Source organism: Balaenoptera acutorostrata, chromosome 16, assembly GCF_949987535.1.
Source record: "Balaenoptera acutorostrata chromosome 16, mBalAcu1.1, whole genome shotgun sequence".
Classification (NCBI taxonomy): domain Eukaryota; kingdom Metazoa; phylum Chordata; class Mammalia; order Artiodactyla; family Balaenopteridae; genus Balaenoptera; species Balaenoptera acutorostrata.
This window is the reverse complement of record NC_080079.1, coordinates 9,807,692-9,830,734: the sequence shown is the minus strand read 5'-3', so window position 1 is coordinate 9,830,734 and position 23,043 is coordinate 9,807,692. Positions and strand designations below refer to the sequence as shown.

Sequence of the window (23,043 nt, the reverse complement as noted above, 5' to 3'; positions counted from 1 at the left end):
GGACCTTTCACCAGGAGGGAGCTGTGCCGTGGACCCAGGCAGGCCTCAGAGAAAGTCCGGCCAAGATCAGGGGTGTGCGTCCTGGGAACAGGAGGTGTTGCACGTGAAGGTGAATTTTGGCAGCGGTCTGGGGGAGGTTGGGTGGCCACACTGAGGCAGATACTGCCAGGAGCTAGGGTGGTGGTGAAGTTTGGGTTCACACCCAGCTGTGCACCTTACAGGTTACATACCTAACCTCGGTTTGCCCATCTGTAGAATGGGGAGGTCACAACTATACTTGCCTTGCTGAGTTGCAGTGAGGGCTGAGATAACTGATCAAATGCAATTCCAGTGCATTCCAGCCCCTGGCAGGGGCTAGGTTTCCTATTACAGTTCTGTGGGACGGGCTTTTCTCCTGCAGTGAACTGAGTGGTAACTGTTCGTCTTCTTGAGGTTGAGGTTCCAGCCCGGCCATCTTTATCTTCCAGGGCTGACTTCCTTGTCTGCTAAAATGTCTTCATGGCTGAAGAGAGCGAACTCTTTCTTACCCCCTACTGTGTAGCCCACAGCGATCTGCTTATTGTGTACCATATCATATTGTATTTCAACATAAAAATAATGCTTTGAGTTGCCACGAGAAGAGCAAAGCAAGTCAAAACCATATTTTCTACTCTCTTGGTTATCAGGTGATGTGCTTCTGTTGAATCTATTGAATTTTGAGATTCTGCTAACTTGAATGGAGCTGATACCACAGATCAGATTCAATATCTAAGAAATGTCTCTTTTCTGTCTTGGTGACAGGATAGTTTAATAACCCAATCTCATATCCAGGTAGATGCCGGGAGCACAAATATTTTGCTGCTTAATTTCCCATCTTTTGACGTCAAATGGGCCCTGCTGGTGTATGTGCTGTGGGTATCTTGTGGCTTTGCTCACCTCCACCCAAGGGGTACATGTACACCCAACTCCAAGAAACAGGAGTCTGTTGACAGACAGCTTGGCTGTGGATTTCTATACACAACGACTGTCTTCAGTGGATGGAAAGTCTAGAATTTGGCATTTTGCTTTCACACCACTGATGGTCAGATGTGTAGTTCTGAATCCATCGTGGACAGCACCAAGCTTGTTTTTGCTGAATATTTATTTAAAGGGGTCTCTTTTTTTTCCATTTGGGGAAATGGTTGGAAAGGTATCATTTGCAATTACTAGTGCATTTGAGAGAATTAAATTATTCCCAGGTGCTTTGGGTCTTTGCGTACACCTAGGCTAAACCACGAAGGGCAGTTGGGTTGAGGAGTTGAGGGGTAGAAGGAAGAAGCAGCGAGGGGCAGCCGGATCTTGTCCAGGAAGCCCCGGCTGGACTTAAAGGCAGGGCTGGAGCGACTTCCTGCCCTTCCTCCCACTGGGTCTGTTTCTTCCTTCTCTCTCCTCCTCCTTCTAAAATTACCAGCTGTGACACCATGTTTTTGAGTTTCAGAATAAGGTTTTGAGGAGGGCTACAGCTGTATAAATTAAGGAAAAGAAAAGAAGCTACCAAGCCTAGGTCTCTTAGCAGATAAAGCCAGGGTGACAGATCCCCGTCCCCACCCCCATCCTTCTGGGTTTGATTTTAGATTACATTGCTTGGATTATTTTAAACTTCCTTTTGAGAAGTATTGGGCTATGACAGGGCTATTACAGAGCTACAGTGCTGACACTTCTTTCCCTCGGAGCAATTTTCTTCCCAAAAGGGAGACAATGGAGTAAGATGGAGGGTTTATATCCCAGAGACCTCTTACTGGCTGTGTGATGCCTTGGAGAAGCTGCTTAACTTTTCAATCCTGTTTCCATGTCTATAAAATGGGAAAAATTACTTCCCTGTTAGGGCTGGCATTAAGATTAAAATGGAATGTTTCCAAAGCCACCTAGTATAATGCCTGATATATGGTAAGTGTAAAATACAAATGGTAACCACTATTAGCATTTTAAACGTCTTTATTCAAAAATATCCTGGGAATTAAGCAAACAAAGAAAATACCCAAGGTCTCCAAATGACATAATAACAGACCCCACAGGAATGGGGAGACGTGAGGCTGCGTGAGTCTGTTTCCAGCCGGTTGGCCTGTCTACGCCTCTGCTTCTGTCATACGCGAGCTCTACTAACCCCGTTCGGCTCACAGGAGCTTGTTACATGGTTCAAAAGTACCTCAGAACTAACGACCCTACAGATGACATGGATTTACATTATGACCCACAGCTTCAGTCATTGTGAACCATCGTATTGTAAAAGTCAAAGGACCTTTAAAAATGTAGGCTTTATGTTCTGAAGCTTTTGCGTTCCATAATTAAAACAAATTTTTTTAGAGGTGAATCTGTCCTTGGGAATAATGCCAAGTCACTTTGGAAAGCTGGATTATGAGGCACCCACACCAAAGGTGGCAGCCGCCCTGAAGGCAAGGGGCTGGTTCCCTCCCTCCAGGTGCCTGTGATGGGAACGCCACTACTTTGGTCTAGCCCTTCTGGGTTTCTTTTTTTTTTTTTTTTTAATTTTTATTTATTTATTTATTTATTTTTGGCTGTGTTGGGTCTTCGTTTCTGTGCGAGGGCTTTCTCTAGTTGCGGCAAGCAGGGGCCACTCTTCATCGCGGTGCGCGGGCCTCTCACTATCGCGGCCTCTCTTGTTGCGGAGCACAGGCTCCAGACGCGCAGGCTCAGTAGTTGTGGCTCACGGGGCTAGTTGCTCCGCGGCATGTGGGATCTTCCCAGACCAGGGCTCGAACCCGTGTCCCCTGAATTGGCAGGCAGATTCTCAACCACTGTGCCACCAGGGAAGCCCCCTTCTGGGTTTCTGAGCCCCTCAGCCCCGAAGCCTCTGCTGTACCACATCTGGCTCTGATGCAGGAAGAGCCACTTAAGAATCCCAGGCCAGTTTCAGGGCAAGGTGGTGATTTTCCAAATGAATGTGTCCAAACTCATCCGCTTCTCTTCCTGGAACCTCTCATTACCGCCACTGTTTTAGACCAGGATGCAGGTTTGTTTCAGTAGGTGTGACTGAGAAATGGGTATTTTAGACTCCAGCTGGATATCCGAAAGGAAACTTGGGCACATTCTTGTCGAGGCTCAGAATAGGGACGGGATGAGGGAGCTACGTGACAGCAGAACTAGAATCAGATTCTGACCCCTGACGATATGCTTCCCCTTGATGCCTGAGCTGAACCGAGGACCTACCCCAGGGCATGGGGCCATTCTTCCCAGCAACACCGCCCCAAACCTGCTTCTAGGCTTTAGAGAGAAGACTGTAGAATTGAGTTGTATTGTGTGAGACCAGCATAGGCCTGGAGGTCTACAGATAAGTTCCAGACCGAGTTCTAGTTCTGTGACCTTGGGGGCATCACCTTTGATGAAACTGTTTACTCACCTGTAAAGTGGGGGTATATAATACCTAGGATTAAACGAGCCACTTTATTTAGAGTGCCCAACACAAAATAAGTACTCAGTGTAAGTTCCCTTTCACTTATTCCTCCTTCTGGGCCAAAGTACTTCCACATCTAGCATCTTATTTCCGCCTCACCTCAACCCTTAATAGGTACCACTTGTGTGCCCCTTGTGCGAAGGAGGAAGAGGAGGCCCGGACAGGTGACATGGCTTGCTCAAGGCCAGTGGTTTAATGAGAGTTAGGGCTGGGGCTGGAACCTCTATTCTGGAGAGTTCTTCAGACAATCAACTCCATGTTTGGATCCCTGATCAGTAACTTATTAGCCAGAAGGAATCTTGGGGAGGTTATTCTCTAAGACATTCTGTCCACTGGAGCTTTCTACGATGATGGAAATGTTCTATATCTCCGCTATCCAGTACGGCAGCCACTAGCCACGTGTGGCGACTACACACCTGAAATGAGGCCACTTGAAAATCTGGGGCCGGTTTCAGGGTGATGTGGTTTCAGGGTTAGGGAGGAACTGAATTGTGAATTTTATTTAACTTTGATTAATTAAAACAAATTGAAATAGCCACGTGGGGTAGTGGGCTTTGCATGGGACAGCCCCACCTGAAGACATAGTTCCTTCACGTGTACATAAGAGATGAACCATCCCCATCAGCAGCATGGATTCCGAGAGGTTCTGTGTGAAGCCCTTGCAGGACTCAGATGCCTCAGTGAGCGCTGGGTTCCTCCTTGCCACCCCTTGGCTCTGCCAGTGGGAAAGTCAGGCAGCTGTGCCTCCGGAGTGGAGACTGGGCTGTATTCGTGGCACAAGTGCCTGGCAACACGGATCAGCAGGAGGCGTCTCTCTGGCACCTGAACCAAGGATGTTCACCATCGGGCCAACCGGAGGCCTTGGCTTAGCCAGTGCAACCTCACGCCCAGGCCTGGTAAGGAGGCCCGGGTAACCCAGTCAATTGGCTCCAAACACTTAATCTAGAACTCTCTGTGCCTACCCATCCCCACTGGCCACACCTGCAAGGGTGCCCATCCAGGCTGGGAGGGAGCTGACGTGGGTCCACAGCAGAGAAGTGTTTGCCAATTGCCATCTCTGTACCGATCTTGTCCCAAGAAACTGGCAGGGTTGGAAAGAAGCTTACCGTGGGGTGTGCAAGGTCAGAGGCCCCAGCTAACTGCATCTCGGCCTCCCCTTTCTTCTCAAGCATGTTAAGTCGTCAGGTGTTAAATATTTTAGCAGCCTGCTGATTCAGAGGTAGATCACGCAAGCGTTTCTCTGTTTCCAGGGAAGGCACTGTAACGGGTCTGATTACTGAGACTTTTAATGCCTTTTCCTTTTGTAAGGTGGTCAGAGGGTGTCTGGGAAGAAAAACCTCAGGGGAGGGGTACACCTGTGCCCTGGGAGTGGGCGGGGTGCGCAGAGAGAGGACCGCAGTGTGCACTGGACACGGTCAGCACTGAGTCCTCAGGGCAGGAACACCCGTAGGTGGAGGGAAGCGGGGCCCCGAGACATGGGCACGGAGGGCGGGGGGACGAGGCACCAGACGTGAGGCTGAGGGTGAAATCAGGCTGGAGGGAGGGGAGCGTCAGGTCCTGGAGTCCAAATCCTGGTCCCCCGCTCTCGGGCCTTGTTGGGTGATTGGGTCACTTCTCCAAGCCTCAGCTTCTTCACGGATAAATGGGCCAATGATGTCTCCTGGGGCTTAAAGGAAGGTTAAAGGTGATTAGAGGAGGCAAGATACAGAGTACCCTGCAAAGCCAGCTTTCCACGGCCAGGAGCTGTGACGACAGAGCTGTAGACAAGGTCCCTGAGCTGTGGGGACTCCTGAAGACAGCTCCATCCCCACAGCCGGCTCAGTCCCCCAGCAAATGTGCACCCAGGCCAGGTGCTTAGAAGGCAAGCCAAGGTCTGCGCCCTTAGGGAGGAGCTAGGACACTGGACACTCCTCCTCCCTTGGACAGAGGGTTGGGGTGAATCGGCAGGTGGGTGGTCGGTGGGCAGGCACTGCGGGGGAGTGACGGCATGTGGTTTGCTGGCTCCCAGCCCGGTGCCCAGCACCCTCCCTCCAGAGGGATCAGGTCATTCACCGGCTCCTGGCACTCACTGTGTGCCTTCATGCCTTTGCCAAGGGACCGCACTTCCCTCCCCTCCCTGGGCCTCAGTGTCCTCTGACGCTGGATCAGGAGGTGGGTGTCATGAGCCTGAATTCTCCGTCTAGAAATGTTTGGTGGGACACATGGTGATGGTCACCTCTATAGAAAGTGGGTCTCGGCCTCTGGCCAAGAGAAGAAGTCACGATCTTGTTTCTTTGAGAAGGTTAGACTTGCAGATGCGGCTCTTGGTTACCCAGCACCCGATACTCTGCATGGTACACAGTGGGCGCTCCGTGAGCCTTTGCTGAATAATTCATCTCAACTCGCTATCTGTTGGAGGCTTTCTGTCCTGGAAAACCAGGTCAGGTGGTTTTCCAGAGGCAGATGGCCAGGTCTAACTTCTGGATCTGCCATTAGACTCTCCAACCTCGATCAAATTCCTTAGCTACTCTAAGCCTCAGTTTCCTCACCTGTAAAATGTGTATAATGCTAGGATCCACTACAGACAGATATTAGGGAGATTACATAAAAATAATGTGTGTTAAAAGCTTAGCTGAGTGCCTGCCTGGCATGCAGTGAGGACGTAAACATCAGGGTAATTTTTGTTATTACTACTGTTTTTACTACTATCATTATTTGAATGATAATAATGCTATTATTCAGGCAGGTTACTGGTAAACATTTGTGCTTTGACACAAGGACTCGTTGAAATTTGCTGAAGTTCATTTGCATCTCCCCTGGATTCTTTGGAAGGTGTCATTACCCATTAAAGCTACCTCTCGAACTCTGGCTGACAGCCTCCCCACTGGGGTGGCCCTCAGTGTTGCAACAGTGTATTTGATGCAAGGTCAAGCCATCAGGCACACATGGGGAATGCCTTATCTCCCTTGGGGAAGCTAGGGCTTTGTGGTTAACCTCTTGCCAAGAATGGCTGCAAAGAGGCTGAAACCTAACATTTGTGGCAGGGATGGAGCGCCTGTGTGGGTGAGCCCAGCCGAGGCTGCACCAGCGGAACGCAAGCTCTGAGTGTGTCTTATGGGTCAAACTGCCCGACTATTTAGTAAGACGTTTTGAGCTGCTAGCCCATCCCAAACTCCTAGAGGAAGGGGCAGGGATGAACATTGTCTGGCTGCCTGATTTGCAGATGCTGTAGCACAATAGCTGGTGAAGGAGACCCCCTCCTGGCAGGTGACCAAGCGGCTGGTATTTAAATGGGCGTGGCCAGAGTTGTCAGAAAGTGAGGATTTGGATGAGGGGAGAGTGCCAAGCTTGGGCTTGAGGTCTCAGTTTAGGCCAGACTGCCTTTCAGGGCCACCTTTGAAGGATGTCTGGGGCAGAGTCCCTGGCTGCTGAGGCCTGGTAGCAGGGAAGCTCACCCTTTGAGACAGGTACCACCCACGTCTGGCTCAGGCACTCGTAGTCCTGAAATAACTGAACCAGAAGGATCTTCAGGCTCCTCATTTTACAGGTGAGAAACTTGAGACCTCGAGAGGGTGTGTGACTTCCTTAAGGCCACACAGCTTGTCAGGGGGCCACTGGTTTGACTCGTATTGAATGCAGTTCTTCTGGCCTCGAGACCAGTGCTCTTTCCAACAAACCCACGGCCATTCTAGTGAGCAGGCATCACCTTTCCTGTACACAGCAAGCACCCCAGGTGGGCCTGGTATGAACTGACGTTATAGGTCGTTTTCTGGAGGTGGCGGTAGTGGTCTAAAGTAATCTTGTCCTTGCGTTGTATCCAAGAAAGCCGCGTATGCAGGCTTCCTCCAGCTATTCTGCGAAATGAGTTAAACTGCAGCCTCTGCGCTCTGCTGACCCTGGCTTTCCTTTGATTGTGGCCAGTAGCATTTGCAGTAGGATTGCAGGAAAACCATTATGAGGAGCTGGTTGGACAAGAGCTTGCAGATTCTCTAATTCACCAGGATTTGGGGAGTGAGCAGATACTGGTGGGGAGGGAAGTCTGATTAGAGTTAACTCAGGAGAAAGTTCTGCTGAAACTTGAGTTCACCTCCTTCTAGCCCAGTGTGTTGATGTGAGCAGTTTGCTGAGGAAACTCTCAGACGATACTGCAGTCCGTTTCAGGTTTCTTTACAAACAGTTGGGCCATGAATCCTTGAGAGATTAAAACACTCTTGATGAACACTGCAGGGTCTAGTTTTGCTTTTGCACGAAGATGGGAAGCTTATGTTAAAAACCACCAGGCTGGGCTTCCCTGGTGGCGCAGTGGTTGAGAATCTGCCTGCCAATGCAGGGGACACGGGTTCGAGCCCTGGTCTGGGAAGATCCCACATGCCATGGAGCGACTAGGCCCGTGAGCCACAACTACTGAGCCTGCGCGTCTGGAGCCTGTGCTCCGCAACAAGAGAGGCCACGATAGTGAGAGGCCCGCGCACCGCGATGAAGAGTGGCCCCCGCTTGCCACAACTAGAGAAAGCCCTCGCACAGAAACGAAGACCCAACACAGCCATAAATAAATTAATTAATTAAAAAAAAAAAAAAAAAAGACCAAAAAAAAAAAAAAAAAAAAACCACCAGGCTCCCTGTTGAGTCGCTGTTTGTACCTCTTCTGTGGTTCATATTTGATCTTCGGTGGAGAGAAATTATTTTGTAGAAATGGCCCCACCCGGGAGCGGCGGCATTTTTGCTTTTCAGAAACCCCCTTTGCATTTTGCACTCGGAAACTATAACTGACCCAAATGGGACAGTGTTACACTTTCCTGCTTCTTCCTGGGAGTCCTGAAAAGCCACTGGCTCACAAGTCTAATGAAGGGCATTTTATGTCTTCTCTTCTAAATTCCTTTTCCTCTGGTATAAGAACTGGAGAAATGTGTAAACGCAGAGGCAGGCCCAGACTTTAAAGACATTAGCGGCAGGAACTCCAGCATGGCTGAGAGATGCTGGCCAGACTCAGACACCCTTGTCCTTGGGCGACCCCTCTGCCTGCCTTGCCGCTCCCCCTACTTCTCTGCCCTCTGGGGAAATGCACTCTTGTTCATGAGACCATAGAGGCTCAGGCAAATGTAGTGCTTGTGAAGCCTTCTCAACCCTCCAACTCCCCAGGAGTACCCCCGCCCCCGGCTCTGCCCAAGAATTGAGAGTTCTTTCTGTTACCTGACCACAATTTTAAGACAGAAGTAAATGTATTATAGTTCGTATAGGATTTCACACTTTGCAGAAGAGGTTGGGTGTTTTCAGCTGGACAGATCTGGGTTCAGATCTGTCACTTATTCACTCTAGGACATCAGTGCAGTTACTTACTTGCCTGAGGCCTCAGTTTCCTCATCTGTAAAGCGTGTATGAAGTCAGCACCTACCTCCGGAGGACTGTGTGATAGTGTGAGGGAAGGGCTAGCTCGGGGCTGGCACAGGCAAGCACCCAAAATATGTCTGTCTCCGTTTGAGGGTGAGGCCTCTGACGGCAGGGTCTGCGCTGGTCCTAGTCTTTAGCACAATGGGCTGCACATAGTAGGTCCTCAACAAATGTTTGTAGATTGATTGTGTGTTGTCCAGCGGATAGAGGGTGTGTCTGTTTGGTGCTTCCCTCAAAAGAGAAATACAAATCTACTGGCCAGGTTAGTTCAGTAACACAATAACAAAATCATTGTAGTTGTAAATCGTACATTCATTCATTCATTCATTCACTCAAACTGAGGGCCTCCTACATAAAGATCAAGCTAGGTGCTCTAGGCAGGGTTTCCGATCCTCAACACTATTGACATTTTGGGCTGGGTAATTGTTGGGGACGGCTGTCCTGCACATAGTAGGGTGGATGCCAGTAGCACCCCCCAAGTCATGACAATCAAAAATGCCCCCAGGTACTGCCAAATGTCCCTTGGTGGGCAAAACTGCCCCTGGAGAGCCACTGCTCTAGGGCTGTGCTACTCAATGTGTGGTTCTTTATACCAGCAGCCTTGGCATCACCTGGGAGCCTGTTAGACTGTGGTTGTTTCATCAAGTACTTTATTTTCCACCATCGTGTCAGATGGGACACAGACCTCTGACTCTGACTCCTAGAGAACATTGTTTTTCTGTTCAGGAAGAGGGTACAGCAGCGGAGCTTGCTTTGTATTTAGTCAGACTTACTTAAAATTAGGACTAGGTCAAGTTCAAATACAGGTTCAGCCGAGTACACGTTCAAGCGATGTGGGCCCTTGTGTGAAGTAGGCTTTGTGTGCACTCAAGGAAAATTCCAAGGCCACGGCTAGAAATCCTGGATGAGGTTCAGAAGTCACGTGGAACTGCCCCCACGCATTTTCTGCGTATATTTTGGGTTCAGGCTGACATTTCATCTTAGCGTGGGTGGAGGCAATGGCCGAATTCTTTGAAGGCCTGAACCCCGCCTACCAGTATTTTTCTTTGCCCTTACAGCTACGTTTTGCTGGGTTGCAATTCAGGAACGTACCTCCCTGCTTGGACAGCCGTTCATGGAATGTGAGAGCTTAGCTCAGAAGCCCAAAGCGGTGATTCCTTCTAAAAAAAAAAAAAAAAATTCCCCAGAAGTCACTAGCAAAGTGGATCTCATTAGTGTGAGAGCTGAACTCACATGCTAGAGGCGGCCACTGGTCCTGGGTTCCTCATGGCATATTCCTCTGCTGACGTATTCAGAGTATATAAAAATAACCTGAAGTTAGCCCTTTGTCACTGTGGACTGGTTAGGAGTTTGGGTTCGTAGACACGCAGCCTGTGTGTGCACCTGCCTTTGCTTGGTTGGTGGGACCCTGGGTAAGGGGCTTCACCACTCCAAGTCTGTTTTCTCCCTTGTCTGCTGAGGACAACAGCAGTGCCCACCGCATAGGCTCCTGTGAGGATTAAGTCGGAGGAGGGATGGAAGCCACTTATCAGAGTGCTGGCTCTGTAGCAAATGCTCACAAATGTTAGCTAATATTAGAGTGGTCATTTAAAAAAGTTTTTTAATTGCCTTTTTGGTTTTCCTGATCTGATGATTAAGTGGGGACAGCAGAGTGCAGGATGGTATTTCGTCACCCTTCATAGCTGGCAGATGACAGGATAATCTCCTAGGCAAAAATGCCCTATCGGCTTGGGTTTCTGGTGGTTGGGTGAAGCCCTGAGACACCGCCACACTGGAGAAGAAGGGCTTCAGGGAACAGGGAGGTAGGGAGGGCTGGGGAAGGCGGGCCCCAGAGGAGGAGACTCCTGCCAGGAGAGCCATGAGCACTGGTCTGAGAGTCAGCACAGCGGCCAGGTGGGCACGGGGAAGGCTTGCTGTCCTGCCCTTGAGCTGACAGTCTGGTTCAAGAGGCAGCACACGAGCATGAAAGAGTTAAAACAGCTCACAGCCCTAATTGTCTTCGCCTCTCATTGGGTAATTAATGTAGGTGGCCGTTAATACTTATCTAGAAAGTATTCTCCACGAGGGCAGATATTTTATCTCTTCTGTTCACCCCTATCTCCCAGCACCTGGAAGTAGCTAACACATTGTAGGTGCCCAAGAAATACTTGTTGAATGGCTTAGTCGTATGCTTCCTTATCACAACAAGTTACTGGTTATACTCAAGAAGAGATTTCATTCCCACTACCCAGAACATTCTATTTCTCTTCTCCAAGTCCATTTCCCTTCTTTTTTTGGCTCAGTGTTTCATCAATGTGTACCACCCCTGTAACCACTTTCAAGAGTTTTACCATATCTGTATACAACCGTATTATTATCTACTTATTATTTTTTTTACATCGATTCATTTTTATTTCAATATATTACTTTACTTTTGTTTTAGGTAATGTCTGTGAAGTTACAGGTTTGATGTGCTAATTAGAACTTTTTCCTCATATGCTTCAAATGTATAACTGTTTAAAATACCCTCATATGAGAAACCTTACTATGGTAACATCTCCTTACCCTATAAAAGTCAGCTTAAGTATTCCCTCTTCTGGAAAATCTCCCCATGCCTCTTCCAAGGCTGATTTAAATATTGCTTTTATGTTTCTGTCATGTGGTAGCCACTCCATGAACCATCTGTAGAAGTGGGCAAGGGACCACGAGGCATCTGACATTGCACAGGGCCAGGAATGCAGTATATACTCAATACGTGATTTTGAAAGACTGAATGAAACCTCTTGAGTCCAGGAGAGTTTGTGCTGTCTGGCCACATATGGGTGTCCTGAGCGGACGCCCTAGGATTCTCTGAAGACAATGTGCTGTAACCAACCTTCCATTTGGGTGCCCATAAACAAGGCAGATACGTGAACTTCCATGTAGACTCACACTTCCAGCAGGGAGCTAGTGTGTTCTTTGTTTAGGGAGAGTTGGACCTCTGTCCTTCAGCATCACATACTCCCTACCAGCTAACCAGCCAGCCTTGCATGTTTCCAGTCTCTGGCCTTGTTTCCCAGGTTTCTTCATGTATGAAGTTATGGCATTGGCAGTCCAGGGAGGTGCCCATGGTCTAGTGGGGCAGAAGCAAGTCAAATAGTTAGAATGAACAGAATTGGATAGAATGAAGGTTCCTTTCAGTCTCCTGAATAACTTCTCCTAATACACATGCTGCACCCTCGGTTCTTCCCGCTCTGAAGGCCGACAGCACCTGGTGTCTGCTGGGGTTCTTGGTCCCATACTCCTGCTTCTTGCCCCTCCAGCATGAGTCTGTCTGCCCAGGCAGGGTCCCGTCTTATGCACTTTTACACCTGCATGGGCACTTGGAATAGTGCTCAGTGAATATTTGATTAGTTCATGGTTATTTATGTATCAGGCAAATTTGGACACGGGTTTCTAGTTTGGCTTCCCATTTTCATGTGGCTTGTCACTTCTCAGCCAAAGCAAAATATCATTGCTACAACAGAGTGTAAAGGAAACTGCAAACACAGAGCACAGCAGTACTCGGTGGACAGAGCTGGGGGTGTTTCCTAAGCACTGATTTGCCTTTTGTTTTCCAGAAGACTCTACTGGCAAAGAATCTTTGATTTGCTTTGTGGTTTTACATGCTTTCCTTCTGTAGCCTTAGGTCTAGTATGGACCAAATGAGTGCTTCTCAACATCACAGTTGACAGCCTTTTCACGATGCTTTTGGTTGCAAGTAACAGACAACTCAATACAAGAAAACAACAATACTAGGTCCATCATTTCTCCTGGCAGGAAACCCAGAGGCAGGGCACTTCCAAGGCTGAGTAATTCATTAGCCCTTTTTATCTTCCTCTCTACCTGAATTTAGCGTGCTGGTTAACGTCCCCCTTCATTGTTTCACACTGGCTGCAGAGGCTCTAAGCATCAGGCCCCATATGACAATGTCGAGAGGCAGGAAGACATCTGAAGACACAAGATTTGCAGTCTTGCATCTCCTCTGAAGAGTGAGAAGAATGTCTCCAGAAATACAACTGACTTTCCTTTCTGTGTCATGGGCCAAGGGTGTGTCACATGACCACACCTAACCTAATTATTTGAACATAAGTAAGTAAGTAAACAGGAGAGGGAACATCACTTTTGGAGGCAACCGATGACTCCTGCCACAAAAGTTCAGATTCAGAGTTTCTCCCAGTGTGGTTTGGAAAGTATCTCCACCAGAATTATCCAGAATATGCTTGCTAAAATGCACATTCCTCGGGCTTCCCTGGTGGCGCAGTGGTTGAGAATCTGCCTGCCAATGCAGGGGACACGGGTTCGAGCCCTGGTCTGGGAAGATCCCACATGCCGCGGAGCAACTGGGCCCATGAGCCACAATTACTGAGCCTGCGCGTCTGGAGCCTGTGCTCCGCAAGAAGAGAGGCCGCGATAGTGAGAGGCCCGCGCACCGCGATGAAGAGTGGCCCCCGCTTGCCACAACTAGAGAAAGCCCTCGCACAGAAACGAAGACCCAACACAGCCATAAATAAATAAATAAATAAATAATAAATAAATCAAAGAACGTGAATTAAAAAAAAAATTATAAAAAAAAAAAAATGCACATTCCTCAGCCCCTTCCTGACTTCCTGAATCAGAATCGCTGGGAACATTTTAAAAATAACCCAGGGAGTCTGAAATGCACTAGGTTTTAGACCCATGGGTCACCGGTGTTTGTGGTTGTCACCTATTAATATTTACAGGTTGTAGATCATCCTTCAGCTGTGCTGATCTTCTTGAGGGGAGGCTGAGGGAGCGAGGAGAATACAGAGTCAGCCTTCAAAATTCCCTTCCCAGTCCTTGCCTTTTGGAGATTCAAACAGGAATATTAACTGATACAGTGATGATATCTGGGATTTGGTTTAAAATAATCTGAGTAACAAGGGAGAAGTGAGCATGTGAATACAACAGAGTTAGCCATGATTTGATAATATTGAAACTGTTTGATATAATAGAGTTCATTATACTGTTCTCTTTACATAAGTTTAAAAAAAATCTCCCTTCCTGATACCTGCTCTGTCACTATGTAGCCTTTGACCTTGGGTGTGTCAATCTCCTTCTCTGGGTCTCAGATTGGATTCCAGGATTCCAACAGCACAAGTTCTTTTCTATAAAGCAGTGTATTCATGTTTTCTTTTTCTCCCTTTCCCTCCAAATGAACCTTTTCGTGCACAAAATCTCTTGTGGAACCCAAAGATATGACAGATTTAAGTGAAATAGCTCTGGTTACAGGGGCCTCCCAAGTAGCCTTTAAGAGAACTCCAGAAACCTAGGACTCTGGAGAAGATCGTTTAACAGCTATTGCACTGGGGCATTGCTGAAAACACTGACCACATTTCTGCAGGGGCCTTGACCTTGTACTCAGAACCAAGAAATCCTTAGGATGTAAAGATTCCGTCATGGATGTAATTACTAAGGCACATCCATGCTGCCTGTGATTCAGTCTTTTTCTATAGAGTCCAGGTATCCCAAGACAAAGGGCATAAGCACGTGTCTGTCCTACTCTGTACCAGTGCAGTCATGCCTCTGTATACCTGGAGAATGATTCCAGGACCCCCGTGGATACGCAAATCCGAGGATGCTCAAGTCCCTTATATGAAATGGTGTAGTATTTGCATATAACCTACACACATTCTCCCATATATTTTAAATTATCTCTAGATTACTTATAATACCGAATACAACATAAATGTTATGTAAATAGTCGCCTGTGCATAGCAAAATTTAAGTTCTGCTTTTGGGGACTTTCTGGAATTTTTTTCCTGAATATTTTCGATCCGCAGTTGGTTGAATCTGCAGATGCAGAAGGCGCAGATGTGGAGGGCCTGCTGTGTCGTGTTGTTACCCTTGACCTGGAGCAGGAGGAGACAGGCAATGCACATTTACTATTGCTTCAAGTTTATTATCAGGGCAACTTTTCTGGCTGTTGCTAGGACCAGGGCTGTGTGGGTTGGCTGAGACTTTCTGGTATGGACGTATCTTTGTCAGATGTCAGGATTTAAATATCAATCCCTCGTGATGTTGAGAGCCCTTTATTTCATCTTCCAATGAGTGTGTCCTACACTGGACCACGGCTCTGTCCGAATGCTAGCTACTGAACATCATTGCACTGTTCTGATCTTGGTGATACCTTGGAGAGGTGCTGGGGTCAGGTCTTTCTCAGCCAGAGTGTTTCTCCTGCAATGAATGGTCTTAGACTCTGGATACTTTCATAAAATTCTTCAAGGAGGAGATTAAATCACAGTAGTAACCAGATACCTACTGCATTAGTTTCCTATTGCTGCTATGATAAATGGCCACAAAATTCATGGCTTAAGACAATACAAATTTATTTTCTTACAGTTCTGTAGGTAAAACATCTCACATCGGTCTCAGTGGGCTAAAATCAGTAGGGCTGTGTTCCTTTCTGGAAGCCCTAGGGAAAAACCTATCTCCTTGCTTTTCCAGCTTCTAGAGGCTGCCCACATTTATTGTCTTGTGGTGCCCATCCTCCATCTTCAAAGACAGCAACACAGCGTCTTCAAATCTCTCTCTGACTCTGCTTCCACTATCAGTTCTTTTTTTCTCTCTCTTCTTCCTCCCTCTTCCACTTATAAGGACCCTTGCGATTATATTGGGCCCACCAGGATAATCCAGGATAATCTCCCTATTTTATGGTCAGATGATTAGCAACCTTAATTCCCCTTTGCCCTATAAATTAATATACTCACGGACATCTTTGTGGACATCCTTGAGGAGGGCATCATTCTGGCCACACCAGTAGGTTTCAAAGCATAGTGGTACCTTCCTGTGTCATGAAGGATATGCCTCCGGCAACTGGGGAGGGGCTATTTCACTTGAAAGGCATGTTATCTCAAAATCATGTTAGCTCTTTGCCTAACTGGAATGCTCAAGCTTAGGAGGTGGTGAGTGGAGCATGTTTTTTTTTTTACCGTAAGTGGGTATGACCTGGGATCAGGGCACAAGGGCACAGAAGACTGGGCATTCCAATCCTCATGTCACGAACAGCTGATGGTATACATTTGAACAAATGAGCCGATGTTGAGTGTCAGTTATCACATTAGTGAAATAGGCACTTTAATACTACACCACTGAGCCCATGATAAGCATGTGAAGAAGGAATCTATTTAAATTTCCGTCAGAAATGTGGTTCTTAGAAGCACGGTGTTTTTAAAAAGACAGTATTTTAGTGGAAGGCAATAAAAGTCTACTTCTTTATTCTACAGAGAATTCCCGTTTGGGGACATCGAGCCTCGGGCATCTGTTTCTTTAAGAGGAGGAAATGAAGCCTTGAGTCATTTGTGAGTCTCTTACCCTTTGGTCCCAGAGGATATAAAACATAGCAATGCTTTCTTGACACTAAACTTAAAATAGGAAGCCTGGCGCCCACGTATAGCCACAGGCTCTTCTCCACTGGGGCCTAGACGCAGAAATTTCCAGAGAAAAGGTGATACGTTTCACTGGTGCGGGCAGGTAAGCGCCACTCTGGGGGTGAGGTCTATCTTAGCGAAGGAGTTGATCTGGGGTCCTATGAGGAAAAACAAAAACAAACAAAAAAACGAAATCCGCAACTCACAAATAGGAACACACATGCTCCCCGGAAACACGGCCGCGGGAAGGGGTTTGGATTTAGCCTCTGCCCATTTTAGAGGGCCCATCAGCCCAGGAGAAGGCACAGCAACAGGTTTTGCAAACTGTAGAGCGCAGTGCGCTCTAGGGCTCCGTGGTTAAGCAGCGTTAGGACTAGGCAGGTGAAGAAAGAAGGGCCAGAATTTGGCTTCCGGAACCAGCGAGCCACCACATCATCCCCAGCTTCTTTCTGAGGCTCCGGAGGCCAGCGGGCCGGCATTCCCCTCCTCCCCTCCGCCTCCACACCCCACCCCGCCCCGGGCTCGGCGGAGGCGGAGGAAGCGCGCGTGGACCGCAGAGTTGGGTCACCGGCCTGTAGTTGGCCTTCTCAGTGGTTCACACGCCGGTGCCTTCCCCGCGTTGCCATGAGTAGTGGAAAGCGCCGTGGAAAAACTAAGAGCTGTAGCAAGTTGTCATGACTCAGAGACTCCTGGAGGAAGTCTGCAGCGCATTCGCGAGCAGCGGCCGGGCCGCGCGTCCGTCCGTTCGACTGTCTCTCTGTCCCCTGCGCGCTCGGCGGCCGCGGGGCGAGTGGGCGCGCCGCCGCGTGGGCCCCTCGGTGGCCTGGGCGCGCCGCGACCGGCCCCCGCGCATTCCTGGCCCGGGAGGAGAGCGCGGCGGGCGCCCTGCGCGAGCAGCTGGCTGCGCGCTGGCCGGCCGGGAGCGCCGAGAGCTGGGGGAGGAGCCTGGCCCGGCCGCCGCCGCTCTCCCACTCATTGGCCTTTTGTGCTGCAACTTTGCCCGAGCCCTTCGGGGAGCCGCGCCGCCCCGCGCCCGCCCCGCGCCGCTGCCCCGGGAAAGTTTGCGTTCTCGGCCGGGCCGGGCCGTGGAGACTCCGCGCGCCGCGCCGCCGCCGGGCTCGGAAACCTCAGCCTCTCGGGGGCTCCTGGGCAGTTGCGTCCCCGAAGGAAGGCGGCTCCGTGCGGGCCATCAGCGGTCGCCCCCGACTGGTAAGTGCGCCGCGGCCAAGGGCGGGCGGGAGGGCGAGCGCCCGGAGTCGGGGAGGAGACCCGCGTCCCCAGAACCTTGGCCGCCAGACAAAGACGTGCTAGAAGTAGCCGAAGCTCATTTCATCTTTCCCCAACGGGGACTGGCTAAGGGGAGGAAAGTGGCTGAACACACATGTGTGTCACTTGCTGGCAGAGGAGTGTGTCTGCGGGGGAGCCGGCGGGGCCCGCGGCTTCTGCCCGGGAAGCTCGTTCCGCCGGGTGAGGCGGGTCGGGATCCGCGCCCGAGGTCGGGGCGCATGCCCGAGGCTGGGATCCCGCCCACGGTGGAGGTCCCCGCCCGCGGTTGGGGTTCGTGCCGGTGGCCCGGGTCCCCGCCCGCCTCCCGGCTCCGCGCCATCCCCGCTGGGGTCCTTGCGGGCTGGTGTGGTCCCACCCGGTAGCGCGGGGGCTCCCCCGGCGGGCCACAGCGGCGCGTGGATTAGCCCTAAAACTCTGCACTGGACTTCTTCCGACTTTGGGACTTTTAAATTCTCGAATAGTTACGTCAGCGGGGCTAGTGCACTTCAGGGCTCGGGCGCACCACGTGACCAGCCCTTGATTTTTTTTTTTTTTTTTTTTTTTTTTTTCTTTTCCCCCCTTGGCGTCCTTGGCCCCAGCGGCCTCGGGGCCGTGTCTTCCCCTGCCTTCGGTCGTCCTGGAAATGCGACTTCAAAAGTAGTGATTCACTGCACGGCCTCAGAGCGCTTTCTGCAGCAAGCTGTTGCATGGTGTTCCTGCAACGTGTGTTGTCCTCCTCGGTGCTTGTCTTTTCTTAAATGGCATCGTCATCAGCGTGATATTATTATTGTTGTTACCTTTTGCCTCCGTCAAATGCTAGGACAGGAAGATGTGGGAGTGGGTTGAGATACAAGTGAAATAGACATTGTGAGAAAAATGTGTCTCCAAGGTGGACTGGGGGGGATGGAAATAGAAGCTGAGCCGAGGGAAGGGTAGCCAGGGTGTTTGGCTGGTGCCGGAGTGTGTGTGCGCGTGCGCACGTCTTCATATGTGTGCGTGCATGTGTACACATGTCTGTTCCAAGCCTTTTCTATCACAGTACATGGAAAAGCAGGGGTCCTAGTGCCATTTCCTATCTGTTTTATGCCAGAGGAAGGTTCAGCTCTGTTATTAGGTGGAGAACTTCTTATTTCTCTAGGATTCTCTATTGAGGCCACATTTCAAAAACTGTTTCCATTGTATTTAGAAATGACTTTGTCTGGGGCCTTGTCCTGAGGCTGGGTTTCATCTGTGGTTTTCATCCATCCAGATTCACTTATATATTTCAAAGTTAGTCTTCACTAGTGGTTTTAGGGGGTCCATTTGGACAGTTGATGGAACTCAGAGGAATGATTTGGTTGGGAATTGTGGAGTGAGTTACCTCTTAGAATGTTCGGTTTTCCTGTTCTGAGGTAGAGCTGGGAGCTCCTCCAGAGAATGGGGCCAGTTGTGCTGGGCAGGTGAGTGGAAGGGAGTGGATTCCCACGGGGCTTCTCATAGGCTGTGCCTGGGGCTTGGGCATTCTCTTCAGAGGAGAGTTGAAGCAGGAAATAGGTCAGGGACTGCCCTCCTTGTGCAGACAACCACAGCCAGCTCTCAGCTACCCGGAGCCTCTTCTTTGGCTCTTGCATTGTCACCGGTCCCTCATCAAAAGTTAACTTCCCAAGTCTCAGGGAGGCCAGCACCACAGAGTACAGCCCATACGTAGGCATTACTGCTTATGAAGCCAACACACCCCTCCTGGTCCCCTCTGGGAGAGCTAGACAGAATTGGCCTCTGGTCCCTCTGTTCGCATGCATCCCTTTTGTCTCTCTGAGCTTGGGCACTTAGAATATTTTATCTGGAAGGAAACTTAAAGATCAAGATTTCGTTTTACAGATGTGAAAAGGGAGACTCAGAGAAGTCCAGGGTCTTGGTCAGGGTCACATGTGAAGGTGGGACTCAAACCCAGGACCCCAGACACCTGGCCTGGCAGCTAAGTCCTGCAGCCTCTTTGGTTTCACGCTTTGTACCGTGGTTATTTACATTTGTCGTTTCTATGGAGACAGACAGTGCTTCCAGGAAGGCTTGTCTAGTTTACGGTACCACTCCACAAGTGTGACGAGGGGCTGGGGGTCGGGGTAAATGGTAGTTGAAGTAAGTAAGACCACCCCTGCTCTCAGGGAGGGGTGTGTGTGTGTGTGTGTGAGATACCTGAACGGACACACACTGGGCAAACTTTATGGTGAGGATAGTGCCCCAGGAGGGGATGTTTGCATATGCATGAGGATGGTTGGTTGTCCCAGGGACTGGAGTGGGCAATATCTAGTAAGGGCCAGGGATGCTATGCAGGGGACAGTCCTGTCCAACCAAGAACCGCCTCACCCCAAATGCCAATAGCACCCCCTGTAGAGGACACTGCAAGGGTTTGAGGAGTTGGGAGAGACCAGTTCTAATTGGGAAGATGAGAGATGGGGGTCTATGGGCTAACTAGACCCCAGGCTTTGGGTTTGAATGAGGCTGGGAGAGACTGAGGGTGAGGTCAAGAGCCGTGTGTGTGTGTGTGTGTGTGTGTGTGTGTGTGTGTGTGTGTGTGTGTGTTCTCCTGGGACTCAGTTCCACAGCCAAAAGCAGATGGTTCTTGAATTAACTATGGTTTGAGTCGAGCAAGCCCTGGCATCTTTTGCATAACCAGGAGAAGGTTTAGGAAGCTGGTGGTGGTGTCCCTGACTAGTCCTGGTGGGAGAAGCAAATCTAAGGAGAAGGAGTGGGTGCCCTGGTCTCTCCCGCTGTGACCTGTGGCCATGGCGTGGGAAATCTGTCCCGGTGGCTGGGCTTTGTCTCCCTCGCCCCCACTGAGGTCACAGTCCTTTGTTCACAACCTTGATAACCATTTCCACAGCAACTCACCGTGATGACAAAACAAGCCAAGGATTATGAAATCATTCCAGAGAAAGGAAACCATGAAAAAGAAGAGCTGGGGAAACAAGTTTGTAGGGAAGTGCCTCTAAAAATAGAGTAGAGGGCAGGCGAAATTCTCGGGGGACTACAGAGCCATGATCTGTGATGGGGCTTTCGTTTCAGATACGTTGGGTATCAGCTGCGTCCCCCTCCCTTTCCTGTCTGGTACATTCTGGTGTACGGTTTCAGTCTGTCATTTAGCAAATGTATTCAGGCTACCACTTAAAAGAAAGCAAAGTTCCCAAGACTGTTTTTCCGTGGCTTGGAGAAAGGCAGTATAGAGAAAGCTCCAAATTCAGAGACAGAGATTTTGTATTAGAATCCCTGCCCCACTCTTACCGGCTCTGTGACCTTGAACAAGTCACTAACGGTCTCTGTGAATCATGATTTCCATCTCATTAACAGTGGGGGTAGTCACGGTGCCCACCTGGCTCACAGAGCTGTAGGGGCAAGTGAAATCATGTGAGTGAAAATACTTGGCAAACTGTGAAGTGCGGTGCAAATGGAAAGTCATGCTAATATTTTTCACTTTGTTATGATTAAAAACGATTTAATTCGAGGAGGTAGATTTCCTAACACCTCCTGTAGCTTATTTTTGTTGTTATTATTTTTAATTGGAAACAAGGAGGTGTGCTAGTCAATGCAGATCTCTTTTATTTGGAAGCTGGTTATCTAGGTTTCCTTTCTGTCCATCTTCCCTTGCTTTGTCACCCTCCCTTTTAATTGCTTATTTATACTTTCCCCAGAAAACAAGTAAAAATAAAAGAATAGGAAATGCATGTCAGTTCCTCTTACAGAGAGCAAATCTGGTGAAAAACTGGAAAGAGGAAAGCAGTTGCTTCACTGGCTCCTATGCAGGATTGGCTATTTAGAGTCCTAATTCCTCTCACCGCCTGGTTGCGTCCAGCGGGTCCTCTGAGGTTCCAGAGCTCTCCGGGTGGGTGTCTGTGTCATCGAGAGCATACGGTTCCTGGCCAGCATCCTCAGGTTTAAGCTCCTGAGGGCACAGGGTTGGTTTCCTATCATGATGCTTCCCCAGTGCGGGCCCATTCCAAAGAGGCGATAAGAAGATAGGTCATGTCCATGTCAGGAGCATCTTTTCCCTCCTTCTTTTATGGCCAGGACGCCCCTGCCTCCAACCCTCGGGCTTCCCCTGGCTGCCTGCTCTCCAGCACCTGCTTCACAGGAAACAGGAGAAGGTCCAGCGTTCCCTTGCAAACCTTGACGGAGGCTCGCTCACCTTGTGAGTTACCTGGCCCAGGAACCTGCATGCCACAGCTCCCTGCTTCCAGCTCCCAGGTTGTCTTGTGCTCAGCCATGTGCTAGGGTCTCTCTCTTCCAGTGCCGACAAGAACCTGCCTCATTTCCCCGGCATCCTCGTGCCTAGTGCCGTGCTGAGTAGGACACCTGTCCAACGGTTCCTTCTTGGGTCAGTGACTGTCTGCTTTGGCTCCTCTCTGGAAACGGCGGGTACAAGCCTTTGCTCCGTGCATGAGGTCTAGACCTCTCGTTGCATTCCATGGGTAGGGAGAGCTTACGGAGGTAATTTTGCTGCTTGTGTAGTTTTGGAATCAGGGAAAATCTGTGACCATTATAAGATATGGAGAACTCCAAGAGGTTTTTTTTTTAAAAAAAGAACACTACTGGGGGGAGGGGGAAAAATAAATAAATAAATAAATAAAAAATAAAAAAAGAACACTAAAATTTTGTCTTGTCTGTACTTAAGGCATATTTGTTCAGGCTTGATTATGAGCTGAGTTGCCTGCTCTCAGTTCCGAAAAGTTAGAGAAGCTGGCTCTGGTCTGAATTAAGTGACAGCTAGACAGCTCTGGTGGCAGCAGCAGTGAACATCTTTCTGCCCTTGCTACTTTCCTTGCATCCATACGTTCAACTAATATTTATCGGACACCTACTGTTTGTTGAGGACCCATTGTGAGATCGACACTATGCTTGACATCTATGTTTTGCTCTTACTTCTTTTAATAATCTTTCCAAGTTATTCAATTTGTCCCCATTTTATAGGCTCAGAAACTGAGGCTCAAAGAGGTTAATGAACTTGCCTAGGACTACAAAAAGCTAGTAAATGGCAAAGCTGGCTTCAAGCTCACATCTGCGCTCTCCAGAGCTGTGCTCTCTGTACTATAGTCGCTGCCCTGCTCGCCCACCCAGTGGATGACTCAGTTGGATTTCTGTGCCCAGGGTTCTGGTGAAGTCGAGGCACCTGTGGGTTCCATGCACTGGCTCTCGGGAGAAGTAGGCAGCCTTGGCTGAGGTCTTGACCCCAAGGTGCTGGCCTATTCAGCAGGCATACCCCTTGGCTTTGTGCTCTCTGATCGGGGGGCAACTACGTCATCACTTACCTGACCATGTAGCTTCTCCCAGCACCTGGATGGGTTTATTTCTTTGTCTTTTGAAAAGAATAGTGACTACTGTCTCCCTGCCTTGTCCTCCTAGAATAACTTCCTCCCCTTTGAGCTTTGCATAAACCCCAGTCCTTGAGTTCGTTAACCCTGAGAGGTATGGGAGCAGCAGTCCGATTTTAAGGAGTGTGTAAGCTGCGTATGAGAGGGGGGTTCCCCCTCTGCGCCCATTCCCCGTCACCAGGTCTCCCAGGGAGCTGGTCACCCCCGCCTCCCATCTGTAAGTCCTAACCAGGAACCTGGCCCCTGGCCA

General features: G+C 49.4%; 1 protein-coding gene across 13 annotated transcripts in view; it reads left to right on the top strand.

Moving 5' to 3' along the window:
• Positions 1–23,043, top strand: part of TACC2 (transforming acidic coiled-coil containing protein 2) — a 209,174-nt gene that overhangs the window by 74,269 nt on the left and 111,862 nt on the right. The gene's annotated exons all lie outside the window — the stretch shown is intronic.